The sequence below is a fragment of the Cebus imitator genome, unplaced genomic scaffold, assembly GCF_001604975.1.
Source record: "Cebus imitator isolate Cc_AM_T3 unplaced genomic scaffold, Cebus_imitator-1.0 Scaffold113, whole genome shotgun sequence".
NCBI lineage: Eukaryota > Metazoa > Chordata > Mammalia > Primates > Cebidae > Cebus > Cebus imitator.
Genome location: NW_016107428.1, coordinates 1,779,697 through 1,794,399, shown reverse-complemented (window position 1 = coordinate 1,794,399; position 14,703 = coordinate 1,779,697).

The window sequence follows — 14,703 nt, the reverse complement described above, 5'->3', positions numbered from 1 at the left end:
GTTTCAAATTTTCTTTCTGAACACATTTGTATGTATAAATTGCCTTGAAATATATTTTTAAAACTTGAAAAAAAAAAACACAACATACAGCAAATTTGTATTCATGGATTGTCTGAACACTGAGACAGCTGTTAAAAGACCATCAATAATAAATGACATATGGAATGAGGACGAAAATCAGATGCTAAGACATAATGATCAGGACTATGAATAAAAAGTATCAGGATTACAACAGCTCTATATTCTGTAAATGACATGTGGAGAAACAATGACTCATATGTTAGACAGATGTAACTTAAGTAGATGGAAGGGTATTGTAAAACATTGAGGAATTTTAATTCTACCTGCCATTTTTGGAAATATCAAAGACATTTGAAGACTTTTTCTTCTTCTTCTTTAAACAATTTTAAACATATAGAAGTAGTTACATGAATGATACAAAGAAAGTGCTTTTTTTTTTTTTTTTTTTTTTTTACCAAATAACCTTAGAGGAAAGTGCTCTGTCTCATTACCCCATAGACTTTAGTGGGGATTTCCTACTAACAATGACTTTCCCCAAGAGAAATTTGATCTCTCTTTTCTTTAATATCTTATACGTCTTGGAAGTTAAAGATCCTCAGGGGCAGAGATGTACATATTTTGCCCACTTATTTATTGAATTACTCAACAAATATTTGTTTAGCATGTGTATGCTTGGGCAGAAATCTGGGGTGCTAGTAATGCATGGTTACTTGATATGAGTCCTGCTTACATGGCTGTGTGCAGTCCAAGAACAATTATCAAGCTGTAAGCTTATTCTACATGCACTTTTCCATATGCATGTAAACACCAAAAAAAATTCTCTGAAAATGTGATGCAGTTACACCTAAAATAAATCTGATGTGACACCTGCACAACAATGTGAATGTATTTAATGGCACTGAGCAATACACTTAAATGTGGTTATGATAAATTTTATGTTGTGTAAATTTTACAACAGAAAAAATAAATTTTATGAGTGTTGTACAAAAGAGAAAAAAGTAAGAGAATAATTTCAATTATTTCTGTGGGCTTATTGAAGGCATATGCAGGCTTTTTGAAAGGATGTATAATAAAGAATATGCAGTATAAAATTCAGTTTCTTCTGTAGAACTAAATGAGTTCTTTGTTTATAGGCTTGCCTGCTATTCTAAAATTCTGCATTATGTTCTATCCTAAAAGATAGTCATTTGGTTACTTGAAACACATCTTGAATCACTGAGAACTTACACAAAATATATCAGTAATTTTTGGGGGGAGGGTCAAGATATGTGTTATGTGTATCATACCTTTATTTACAAATCCCCAGATGAAAAACATCTCATGTTAGTAATTATTTTCAAGCAAGGATTTGAGGATACTTCAAAGTTTCTTCTGCAGTAAAGAGTTTAATTATTCTCATGAATGACACCTAGAGAATTCACTGTTTACATGAAGCTCCTGCCCTTTTCAGTTACAATCTCTCCAGATATTTCTGCCTTACAAGCCATGAGATTCTGGGCATGTTACTAACTCCCAGTTTCTTCATCCCTAAAAGGGGCAACAAATTTTACCTAATTCATAAAATTATTGTGAACAGTAATGCAATACAAGCAGAGTTACTGTATCTGGCATATAATACACATTCTATAATGTTTGTTATTATTCATTAAATACTTTCTATGTATTTTCTATATATCTGTGATTGTACCAAATCATAAAAAGACAGTGACAAAATAGTCATTGTTGCTGCCCAGTCAAACAGGTATTATAAACAGTATGTTTTCTATTGTAATCTAGGAGAATTACAGGAACAATGCAAATATATAAGAAGGAAATTCAACTTCAAAGTGAGAAGGGGTGCTATCAATAAAATTTCTGTGAAGAAAGTTACATCACGGTAAAAAGTATGAATAAAAGTAGTTTATTGAGAAATTCATTGTTTTGCATTGAGAAACACATGTTGATTACAACATGAATTTATGTGTCACATAAATATATTGGCAATTATAGTAATTATGAAAGTTTTACTCTTCATTACAAAGTTATTTTTTTCATAGAGATTATATATTTGAATTATTTGCCATTTAAGAGGAAGTTCCAATAGTCCTTCTACAATTCATTTTTTTCTCCTGCTTTATTATGTTACTGAGTTTTTTATATCATTCTTTTAAACATGATTATTTCTCTGTTCCCCATAAAAAATTATCTAAAACAGAAACCAGGAAATACCTCAGTGAAAAATACCAAATATTTTATGCAAGTATTAGCTATCCAGAAATTAATCTTAACCCTTTTATGCCTGAGGTTGCATTTTTTAAAATTTTTGCAATCAGACCTTGGCAACGACCCTGAGCAGAAGGATATAAATAACTCCTACATGCTTAGAGTTCAGTAATGGAAAAATGGCATAAATTGGCTTCAAGAAGCTGGTGTCAGCTATTAACGCCAGGTTGCTTAAACAGTGGCTGCTTGGTACATTAGGTAATTCTACCTGTTCAAAGTCAGCCATCAGGACCAACTCAATTCGAATAATCAAATGTTGTCTAAAACTCACAACACAACTCCCTTTCTCTCCAAATGTTTATCAAATTTCTTTCAACATCCAGAATTCTTTAGACAAAGCATATTTCTCATTTCAATCTCCTCTTGTGGTTAGTGTTACCACTCCTTTGTTACTTCTGTTGCCTATTATTTGTTTGCTCTTTGAAACAGACCTCTCAGTCATGGCTACCTCCTTGTTTTTCTATTTATGTGGAATAAAAGAGTTAGTAATGGAGTTTTTCTCTCTCAGTAGTCAGCTACTTCTTCCCAAAGGAAATTAATGGAGATCCATCATGTCAGTAACATTCTTTAGAAAGGTAATGAAGGGCGTATCAACTTTAACCCTGGGATTTGAAATTAAAAGCCAGGGCCACCCACGGTCAATCTTCTGATCTACTACATTGACCTTATGGGTTTCATTTTCCTCTGACTTCTTGAATATTTATCCATTTAATTTTTGAAAAATGAACAAGGTAAACTAAAAATAAGAAAAGAACAAATTGATTTTTCTGTCTGGCCCCTTTGACCCAGATACCTGTCCATGGTTTTTTGAGCCTAACCTGAAAAGCCCTGGGCAGCTACCTCCTCTCCACCTTTGGCTTATGGGAAATAAATGCTGGGCTGATACTGACTCACCAGAGTATTGAATTTTGCTCTGTTTTTCACCGAGGTTATGAGCCATCACTCAGAAGCTGATAAAAATTCACCAATCCACTGAGCCAGACAGGTAACATTAGGAGACATATTTTTCTGCCACAAGTATGGTAATTGTGAAAAGCACCTCCTGAGCAGCAGATAAATAACTGCTAACCAATATTATTATTTTGCCCAGATATTAAGTAGTTGCTTTATTACAGGAATATTTTTCTGCTCTAAAACTTTAGTTGCTTTAGTAGTTGCTATATCATGTGAGTGTTTTTTTTGCTCCAAAACTTTATACACAGAAGTAGTTACTACTTCAAAAGGATAGTAAAAGTTATTTTATATAGAACCAATATTTTATAACATTTTTTCAGCATTACTGAGTAAAATTGACAAATAAAAATTATATATTTTTGAGGTGTACAATATGATGCATTGGTAGATGTATATATTGTGAAATGATTTCCACAATCAAGCTCGTTAACATATTCATCATTTCACATAATTACCTTTTTAAATTCTTTGTTGTAAGAGAACTCAGAATCCACTACTTCGCACATTTCAAGTATATAATGCATTACTATTAACTGTAGTCACCATGCTGTACATTGGGTCTTCAGAACTTATTCAACTTATAACAGTTCGTACCTTTTGACAAGCATCTCCCCATTTCCCCCACCCTGGGCCCCTGGTAGCAGTCTATGAAGTCTGACATAAAAACAGACACACAGGCCAACAGACCAAAGTAGAAGGCTCAGAAATAAACTCACATGTAGATAATCAATTATCTTTGACAAAGACACCAAGAATATATAATGGGAAAAGAACAGTATCTTTAATAAATTGTATTAGAAAAACTGCATATTCATATGCAAAAAAGTAAAATAAAATCCTTATCTTACATCATACACAAAAACCAACTCAAATGGATTCAAGACTTAAACATAAACCTGAAACCATAAAATTCCTAGAAGAAAATATAGGGAAACTGTTACATGACAATGGTCTGGGCAATGAATTTTTAGCTATAACATAAAAAGCACAAGTATAGATTGGTCAGAGTGGTAGGAGAAGCTATAGGGAAAGGAGTAGGCCTTTTGAAAAGTCAGAGGCTCTGCAAAGCCTTGGGGAAGAATAAGCTGAAGGCAGTTGTTCTCTTACCCTCAGGCATAGGGCAAGGACTAGGTACAACGGAGTGCAGGGGAATTTATCTAAATAGGCTTGTTTACTTATGTTGTCCAGAAACCAACATTTGATCTTCCATGCTGGAGACTGCTCCCTGCAAAGGGGAACAACAATATTAATTACCCACAAATTGTGCTGGTCCCAGACTTTGGCATTATGTCTGTACTTAATAAAAGCAAGCAGCTCCAGCTGTTCTAGGCTGCTCTATTTGGCCACTAGAGCCAGCAGCCCCCTAGCTGCTCTTACACTGTATACCTGTGTCTGAGTACTCCTTTCATTCATCATGCAAACAGGGTCTGTGGGACAGACTCAGCACACAGGCAACAAAATAAAAAATAAGCAAGTAGGACTACATCAAACTAAAAAGTTTCTACACAACAAAGGAAACAGTCAATAAAAAAGAAAAGGCAACCTAGAAAATGCGAGAAAATACTTGTAAACCGTATGTGCAATACTATTCAAAATATGTAAGAAACTTACACAGCTCAATAATAAAAATAAAAGAGCCTGATTTAAAAAAATAAGCAAAGAGCCTGAATAGACATATTACAAAGAAGACATACAAATAGCCAACAGGTATATTAATATGTGCTCAGTATCACTGATCCTCAGGTAAATGCAAATCCAATACAAAGTGAGCTATCACCTCACACTCATTAGACTGGCTATTACCAAAAGTTGAAAGGTAGCAAGTGTTGGTGAAGATGTGCGAAAAATGGAACAGGTGGGAACAACCATCTAGGAACAACCATATGGAAAACAGCATAGAGGTTCTTCAACAAATTAAAAAAGAAACTACCATATGATCCAGTAATCCCACTTCTGGGTAGATAACCAAACAACATCAAATCCTCATCACAAACAGATCTGCACTCCCTTGTCCATTGCAGAATTATTCACAATAACCAAGATACAGAAACAACTGAAATGTTGATGGATAAATAAATATAGAAAATATCATACATGTGCAGATTTATGTATATACGAATAATATTCAGCCAACAAAGAAGGAAATCCTGCAATTTGGAACAACAAGGAGAAACATGAAGGACATTATGCCAAATGAAATAAGACAGACACAGAGACAAATACTAGATGAGTACAATTATTTGTAAATCTATAAAAGCCTAATTCACAAAAGTAATTTTTATAAATAATCTAAAGCTACCTATAGCAGGAACTAAGGGTATGAAGTCTTGAGAATAAAAAAAAATAACAATAATTTCAATTGTATGTGTTCTCAGGAGATAGACAACAAATTTTATTTTCAGAAATCAATCAAGAAAAAAAAAAAGCATTGCTGTGGGCTCAGGCCTCTAGAACCAGCAACAGTCTAAGAAATAGATCACCCTTATGGTCTGGAATGTGGTCATTATCAGTCACATGTATCCCTCTGCAATTGTCCCTAATATTAATGGATTGGGCACAAAGCCTGTGTTTCTAAAAACAGTTACAGAAAAATGTACAAAATGTTCATAGAATTTTGAGATCGGAGTTCTCAAATTTTAATTAATGTAAATAAGTATTGGAATATTTGCTATAAATACAGCATCCCAGACACGATTTTCAAATTGCTGATTCAGAGACAGAGTTCATGCCATGACCCATAAGACTTTGCAATACCTAGTCTTTGCCTATCTCTTCCACCTCCAGTTGCACCAGACATTCCCCTTCTCTTTCTGTACCAGCCACTCTTGTCTTTCTTTTTGCCTCTTCTGTGTGTCTGAAAATACCTTACTTTTCTTTCTTGTTTTACCTTGCAAACTTTTGATTCTACTTTACATATTAGTTAAAACTTCGACTTCTTAGGGCAGTAGTCAGGACATTCTGGGATTAAATATTTCAATCAGAGGTCTCACACCATGTAGCTTTCTCTCTGTAGTAATCATATGTATGTTTATATACTTAATATCTGACTTTTCTTCTAGGATGTAAGCTCCCTGAGATAAATAAGTTTATCCTTTCCATGTATTATTACCAGTGCCTACAACAGAGCATAGAACACAACAAATGTTCAATACACATTAGTGTAATGAGTTTTGTTTTTTTTGAGACAGAGTCTTGCTCTGTCGCCCAGGCTGGAGTGCAGTGGCATAATCCTGGGTCACTGTAACCTCTGCCTCCTAGGTTCAAGCCATTCCCCTGCCTCAGCCTCCAGAGTAGCTGGAACTATAGGCATGTGACACCACACCCAGTTAATTTTTGTGTTTTTAGAAGAGACGAGGTTTCACCATGTTGGCCAGGATGGTCTCGATCTCGTGACCTTGTGATCTACCCATCTCGGCCTCCCAAAGTGCTGGGATTACAGGCATGAGCCACTGCACCTGGCCTAATGAGATAATTTTTTATCACTTCCTTATAGACTCCCTTGAAGGTAGTCTGAGAAATATTGATGTAGGAAAGTAGTTATCTACTTCACTCCTCTAAGAAAAATCAATGAGGAAAAACTCCCTATACTTTGGCAAATAATTCTGTTTCCTGAGCAAATTTAGATTAATGGACAGTTAAATAATACAAGTACATTGTGTCTGACCTGAATATGTTACACAACATAAATTTAGAAATTTGTCATCCATCATTCTGTATTATTCTGTATCATGTGTTCTCATTTTATAAGTCAAACAAAACCATACACTCTTTCCGATCATTTATTTTTTGTTGGATATGTTTCTCAATTTTCTCTTTGTTTTACTTTAAAATCAAAGCTATTGTAATTTTTAATAGACGAATCCAAGTGCTCTAGCATCTCCATATCAATGTGACTTTAAACAGTACTAACAGGAACCTTCAGGGCTCCTCACATGAGCATCTTGACTGTGCCGAGAAGAGACAATGTGTCAGCTTCCATGAGTAATATTTTATTCCTCCCTATGCAATACTTTATTCCTCTGTTATTCCTTAAACAGGAGCACTTGTTCAAAAGGTATAATATTTAATTGTTTTAGAAGAACTTTTCATATTCAATAATTTCATAGGTACTGCATTTTTATCAGCATATAGAGAGCAAGGAATATCTACTGCAAAATCTCAGACTCATCCAGTGCTGGCTACATAATTCATAGAATCTAGTACAAAATAAATACGTGAGATCACTTGTTTAAAAAGCGTGGAAAAGTGTCATTCAATTAGGAACTGCCTTTCTTCATGGTCTGTCTCTCAGTCATGGTGTTTTTATTTGCTATTTAATATTTCAAGTAAAAAAGAATTAAATTATAAATTATTAGCATATTTTTTTACCATTCATCTAAATTTTCAAAGACCAGTTTTAAATATCAGTGGTCAGAATATTTAACTTGCATGTGGAATCATTAAAAGTACACAATTCCTGTTTTATGTCTTGCCAGGGGACAAGAACTGTCCAGAGCAACGAACACAGTCAGACCGAGAAAGATTGTAAGGAGAAAGAGAGCATAGCCCGACTCACAAAGCTGGTTAAAAGATTGCTCCAGAGCAAGCAACACTCATGGGACAAGTTCGGACACTCAGGCACGAGGGGGCTCTGCTCTGCCACAAGACTGAGGACTCTGGGTCAACCGTTCAGCCACCTGCCAGACTTTTTGCCATCTCCTGACTGGAGAAGGCATATGTCTATTTTATGAATGGGCCCAATACCATAACTCAAGATAGATGGGTATCCTTCAAAGTTTTTTTAAACCTCTGTGTCAGGAGACTCTCAATACCTGAAACAGGGATAGAAGAGAAACTCACCACCATCAAAAGGCAGCCTCTGGCTGGCCACTACCATATGTCTTTCAACACAAGGCAAAGATAGTCCTCTCCATGTCCCGTCTGAGATACAGTGTGACATAGGCATCAATCCTGACATAGGCATCAAGTTCACTTCCAGGACCTTGCCAGGAGCAGAAAGTGGCAGGGCTCAGCTTGGCTCAGGGTGCTAATGTGTGGGGCTGTGGGCAGCCGAAAACTCATTCAAACAGATGCAGAGGTAGGCAGAACATACCAAGCCTCCTATTCATGGTCCATTGACCGATCAAACTTCACTTACAAAACATAAATTAAAAAAAATACTAACAATTACAAAGCAGCAACTGTAGCGCATAAAACCCCAAGTACAAGGTACTGAGTGTGAGTCACTGTGTAAATAACTCAACAGTAAATGATCTCAATAAAACACACTTATGAAGCCATCCCTGAATCTTTCAGATGCTAAAGACTATATGATACAAGATAACAGGAACACAGAAACAGATTTTTAGGATAAAGCACAAATATTGTCATGCCAAGCTGATATAGCCTGTTTTTCTTAATAATGTTGCTGGCATAATACCACTCATCTGCACAGTTTTTACATTATTTGGAAACTGACTTAAATTGGATAAAAAGAAATAAAAAGTTGAATATTGTCGTAACAGAAAAAAGTTGGTGGCAGTAGTCTGTAAAGGTCTTGGTTAATAATTTATCACTCAGAGAAAGATTTGAATTATCACAGGGCTTATTTTTCTATATGACTTTTTAAATGCAAAAGGACAACAAAATTTTCAAAATTACTGGCATTCAGCTTGGTGTCTGTCTTCTTTAAGCCACTTCTGGATCCTAAAGAGGTACAATTATCATAATAAATCAGGATCCATAAGACTGTGATTCTACAATATTAGGCTGGAAAATTAAGTTACATAAGCTTAACGAAATCTAAGGAAGATCAGAGAGTCCTTAAATTACTCTCTACAACCTATAGTTCAAATATTTATTTTAAATAGCTTTGGTTGTATTGGCGATCTGGGCTAATTTTCTAGTTAATTGTGCAAGTGACACAGACTTTAATAATGATTCCATGTAAGATGGAAACATTTGGAACCAGCCAGGGGACTTTCTATGACATAAGTAGAAGAAGAAGTGTTAGAAGAAAAAAAAAGTAGTTTAACTTCTCAACAACTGAAATAATTCTCACTCAAAGAAAATCCTAATGTTACTTATGTATGCTATTCTAGTGACCCTACAGAAAAATAAATGACCTCATGCTTACATCATTTTTTTTAATTTTTGGAAGGCATTAATATCATTTCATAGTCTATTATTTCATTTCCAAGGTTAATGTCAAGGTCAGTGCCTCTATAAGGGAGAGACATGTTCAAAGGCTCTGAAGAAGAATACTGTATAGATTTCTTTTTTTAACTTGGAGGAGAGAAAGAAAGGATATAGAATGTTTGGACTTACATTTTTGGGAAGCGTACTTATCAAAATTTATTTATTTTGAGCCACACAAATAATCCCACTAGTTGTTGCCCTTAGTAGAAAAATAATGGGAACATAGACTTTCCACCTGTTTTGCTCTACTTAAATAAATCTTCATAGGAATATTTTTAATCTTTTTTATGTAAGTTTCATAATGTCTTTTAAAATTAGAATACATATTTAGAATTTGTTTTAATATAAAAATGTTACATGACTTCTTATATACTGAGTAAAATGGGTAAATAAAAATATTTTTTCTTGCTATATGTGTGTATATATATGTTTTATGTGCTTATGCATGCATACACATTTATGTGCATGAAATGTTCAGATATCAAATTTATCTTTTTTACTGGGTACAACATAAATGAAAGATTAAGCTGAAATTTCTATTAAGATATGGAGAACATAATACAGATTTTTGTTTTGAGATTAAAACATAAAAACAATGTATAATTGTAATAGTTTGTTAATATTAAAAATTAAGAGATAATGATTACTCAATAATACATTGATCGTGTACAAAAACAGTGAGATTTAAGGAAAGTATATACCTCATGTTTTAGAAAATAAGAATATATAATTTTAACTGCAAAAGACATTTATGTGAAATGACTATATCAAGTCCTTTTGGAGAAAATATACTTCTATTTAGTAATCATCATTTCATAAATTGGAAGTGAGCTTTATGATCATCTGAACAAATTCACATGCATTTCACATAAGAAAAGTGAAGTTAAAGCATTAAGTGACTCATTTATTGAATCACTGTTCATTAGTAACAGACCAACAGAAATAACTCTGGTCTTTTAAATTCTAGATTCCAGGGATCTTTCTCTAACATCATTTGTTTTCCAAATAACAGTATCCCCATTATTTTCTTCATCATAGTAAATGAAAACAGGGACTGCTCAACTCAACTTTTTTTTTGAGGAAAGACAACTAAACTTTACTAAGTACCTGGAATGTACATATTTTTTCTGTTTTAATTAAAGTTTTTTTAAAAAAAAATTATAATTATAAATTATATGCAGTTATATAGAGATAATTATATAATTATAGATAATTATAAATTCATATGCAGTTATATATAGATTCCCACATACTGCAGAACCATTTTACCTCACTGATAACATCTTGTTAAACTATAATACAATATTGCAGGCAGGATATTAGCATTGATGCACTCAAGCTGGAGAACATTTCCATCACCACAAGATATCAGATATTGCCCTGATAAAGCCACAGCCACTACCCTTTCCTATCTCATTCCTGACACTTGTCAACCACAAAGATGTTCATTTCTATAATTTTGTCGTTAAAAAAATTCTTCATCCATATAATATATGGATTTTTGGGGTTGGCTTTTTTCACTCAGCTTAATTCCTTGAAGTTTCATCCAGTTTTTTATATGTTTAAATAGTTCCTATATTTTATTGCTGAGCAGTATTTCATGGTGTGGATGTAGCACAGTTTGTTTAACTATTTACCCATTGAAGGAAATCTGTGTTATTTCCTGTTTATAGCCATTATAAATATATTTTCTATGCACAATGGCATGTTTTTGTTTGTGTAAACGGACGTTTTTATTTTTCTCAAATGACCAAGAATAAATTTCAAAGTAACACAGTAGTTCCATGTTTAGTTTTATAAGAAACTGGTAACTGCTATTTTCTAGTAGTTCTAAGAAACTGAAACTACTATTTTACATTTCTAGCAAAATGTATGAAGGATCCACTTTCTCCATATTCACACCAGCATTTGATATGATCAGTATTATTTTATTGGTACATAACAGAAGTACATAATTTTTTTATCCATATTATAATTTAATGCATTCATACAATTTGTAAAAATCAACTCAGTGTACTTGGAATACTTAGCAATTTAAATATTTGTCTTTTCTTATTCTGCTATGTAAGAGAGTCTTAAAATAGTTTTAACTTGAATTCCACTAACAGTAATATAATATATAGGTGTTTTGTATGCATACAATATATACATGTTATAAACCTATAATGTATATTATACAGTGTGTATTGCATAGCTGGCACATATTATATAGTCGGTACATATAACGTATATACTAATAGACATGAATAAACATATTATAACATATGTATGTGTGTATAATGTATATTTTATAGTGTATTAGTTTCTTATTGCTACTTTAACAGGTTACCACAATGTTAGTTTTTTACAATGACACAATTTTAATTTTTTTAATTTGTATAAATTTAAATGTTACAAGTGCAGTTTTGCTGCATGGATAGAATCCATAATGGTGAATTCTGAGCTTTTAGGGTACCCATAACCTAAATAATGTACATTGTACCTATGATCAATTTCTCATTCCTCTCCTTTCTCCTATCCTCTCACCCTTCTGAAGTGCCAATGCCAATTAATCCACACTATCTGTCCATGTGTACACATTATTTAGCTCCCACTTATAAGTGAGAAGATGTGGTATTGCATTTTCTGATTCTGAGTTATTTAAGATAATGGCCTCCTGTTTTATCTACATGGTTGCAAAAGACATGATTTTATTCTTTTTTTTTTATGGCTGAGTACTATTTCCTTGTACATACATACCACATTTTCTTCATACGATCATCCACTGAAGGAACTTAAGTTTCTTTGCTGTTGTGAATAGTGCTGTGATAAGAATACATGTACAGATACATTTTTAATTCAATTATTTATTTAAAAAATGTAGAGACAGGGTCTCATAATGTCACCTAAGCTAGTCTTGAACTCCTGGCCTCAAGTTATCCTCCCATCTCAGCCTCCCAAAGCACTAGGATTACAGACATGAACCACCATGCCTGGCCTGACTTTTTTTCCCTTTGGATAGATACCCAATGGTGGAATTACTGAATCTAATGGTAATTCTATTTTCAGTCTTTTTAAAATCTCCATACTGTTTCCCATAGAGGCTGTACTAATTTATATTCCTACCAACAGTGTATAAACATTCCCTTTTCTCTGCATCCTTGCCAACACCTGACAGTTTTGAACTTTTAGTAATAGCCATTCTGACTGGTAGAAGATGATATCTCATTGAGGTTTTAATTTGCGTCCCTCTGATAACTGGTGATGTTGAACATTTTTCCATATGCTTATGGACAAATTGCGTGTCTTCTTTTGAAAAATGCTGAACATTTCTAGGTATTTCTAGATATTAACAGTCCTAGAATCAAGGTGTCAGCAGAGCTGTTTCCTTCTGGAGAATCTGGGAGAATCTGTTTACTCTCTTATTCGTCTTCTAAGGATCTCCTCACATGTCACCTTCCCCTTTTGCTATGGTCATCACATCACTTTCTCTTTGACATTGCCTGTAAGGCATTCCTCTTTTAAAAATCCGTATGATCACATTGACTCCACCTAGATAATTCAGGACAGTTCTCTTCCCTCAAGAGCCTTACATAAATTATATCTGCAAAGTACCTTTTAACCTACTAGGTAACATTCACAGGCTCTGGAGGTTAGGGCATGTACATTTTTGCTGGGACATTATCCTACCTACTCTCTAAAATATAATAGATATGACATGTATTACATGTAATACACACCTACGCATATTTACAGAACATTACCTGTCTTCTTCACTATTATATCCCCAGCTCTAGAATAGTGCCTCTCTTACATCAAGCTTAGCCCATTCAAATATTTGATAAGGGATGAATGATGCCATGTCTCTCCCATAACTGAGGAACAACACTTGCTAGCAATCTTTCCTCACTAAAAAAGCGATCTTATAAAGCTTGCTTAGGGGCAAATAATTATGATTGGAACATTAAATATTATTAAATCTATTGCAAGCATCTGTCAGCTAAATGTAGGAGTGTGAAAAATATCTTGATTGTGCTTAGAGGTTTAGTTTACAAAAAGGAGGAGAAGTAAAATGGAGAATTACTGCCAAAGAATTAATTTCAATCATTGAAAAATAATGACGGGAAATCAGAGAAGAGTATGAGTCCTCTGACAGTGACTCTGGACCCACTGAGTGAATGCTGTCATTGAAGACAAGACAAAACTACTGAATTAGACATGTCTCTTGGGCCCTAATTACCTAGAAGGTGATAAGAAGGGATGGAAGAGAATGAAAGAGATTTCTGACATTATTAAGATCTAACATTCTAGAGTCAATCATGTATTACCTAAACAAAGAAGACAGGGATTGAGTAAACTGCCAACGGACACAAAATTCATTCATGGTAAAACCAGGATGTGAACCTGGGTATTAATCCCAAAATGTATATTCTATTCTTCCTATAAATATTAACTCATATACATTTTATCTTGTGATTAGAATAACTTTATACAGTGACTTACATATAATTTTACTATTTACCATATTTTTCATGCAGTGAAAATTGTTTTGAAACATTGCTCTCTGCTATACTTCTCTACATCCCAACCATAGATCTCACCTATTTATTAACAATTCATCTCTTATTGTACTTTGAAGTCACCCTCAAAACATGTACTCTCTCTTCTCACTAGACTGCTTTTGCAAACTGACAGGTATGATACAAATGATAAAAGAAAGACATTAGAGGTACACAAAAAAGAAAGCATTTTTTTGAAAAGCTGTTTCCAAGAAAGTCTGTCGCAGGGGTACGTGAGTGAACAGACAGCATCTAACTACAGAAGGGCAAATCTATAACACAAATTCTATTTAATAGGACTAGCAAAATCTGTGGTCAGATAAGGTATGAAAGCAGTTTTATTATAAAACTAGTGATTGTTTATTTTTATAGAGTGGTAATCTCAAGAAAATAGGATCACCATATCAAACAAACAATCGACCTGATCTTGTTTGCCTGCTTACAAATATTCATTTATTATTCACTTCACCTATGTAAGCTTTTAAAAAATTATTAGTATAGCTTTATAAAGTAGATATCATGGTTTCAACAACACAGAGGTAGAAACACAAACAGAGTGATTACTTGACTGGAACCTCATCATTCAGTTTTCCAGCTCAGAAGGCATCTCCTTGAAGACGTCTTTCCCAATTATCTTATACCTCAATGCCAACACTTCCATCAATCTCCGTCGTGCAAGCTTTTTATTTTCTTTTTTTAGTTTGTCTCTACCATGAGAATGCAAGTTTCTTGAGAGTACAAAATATATTTT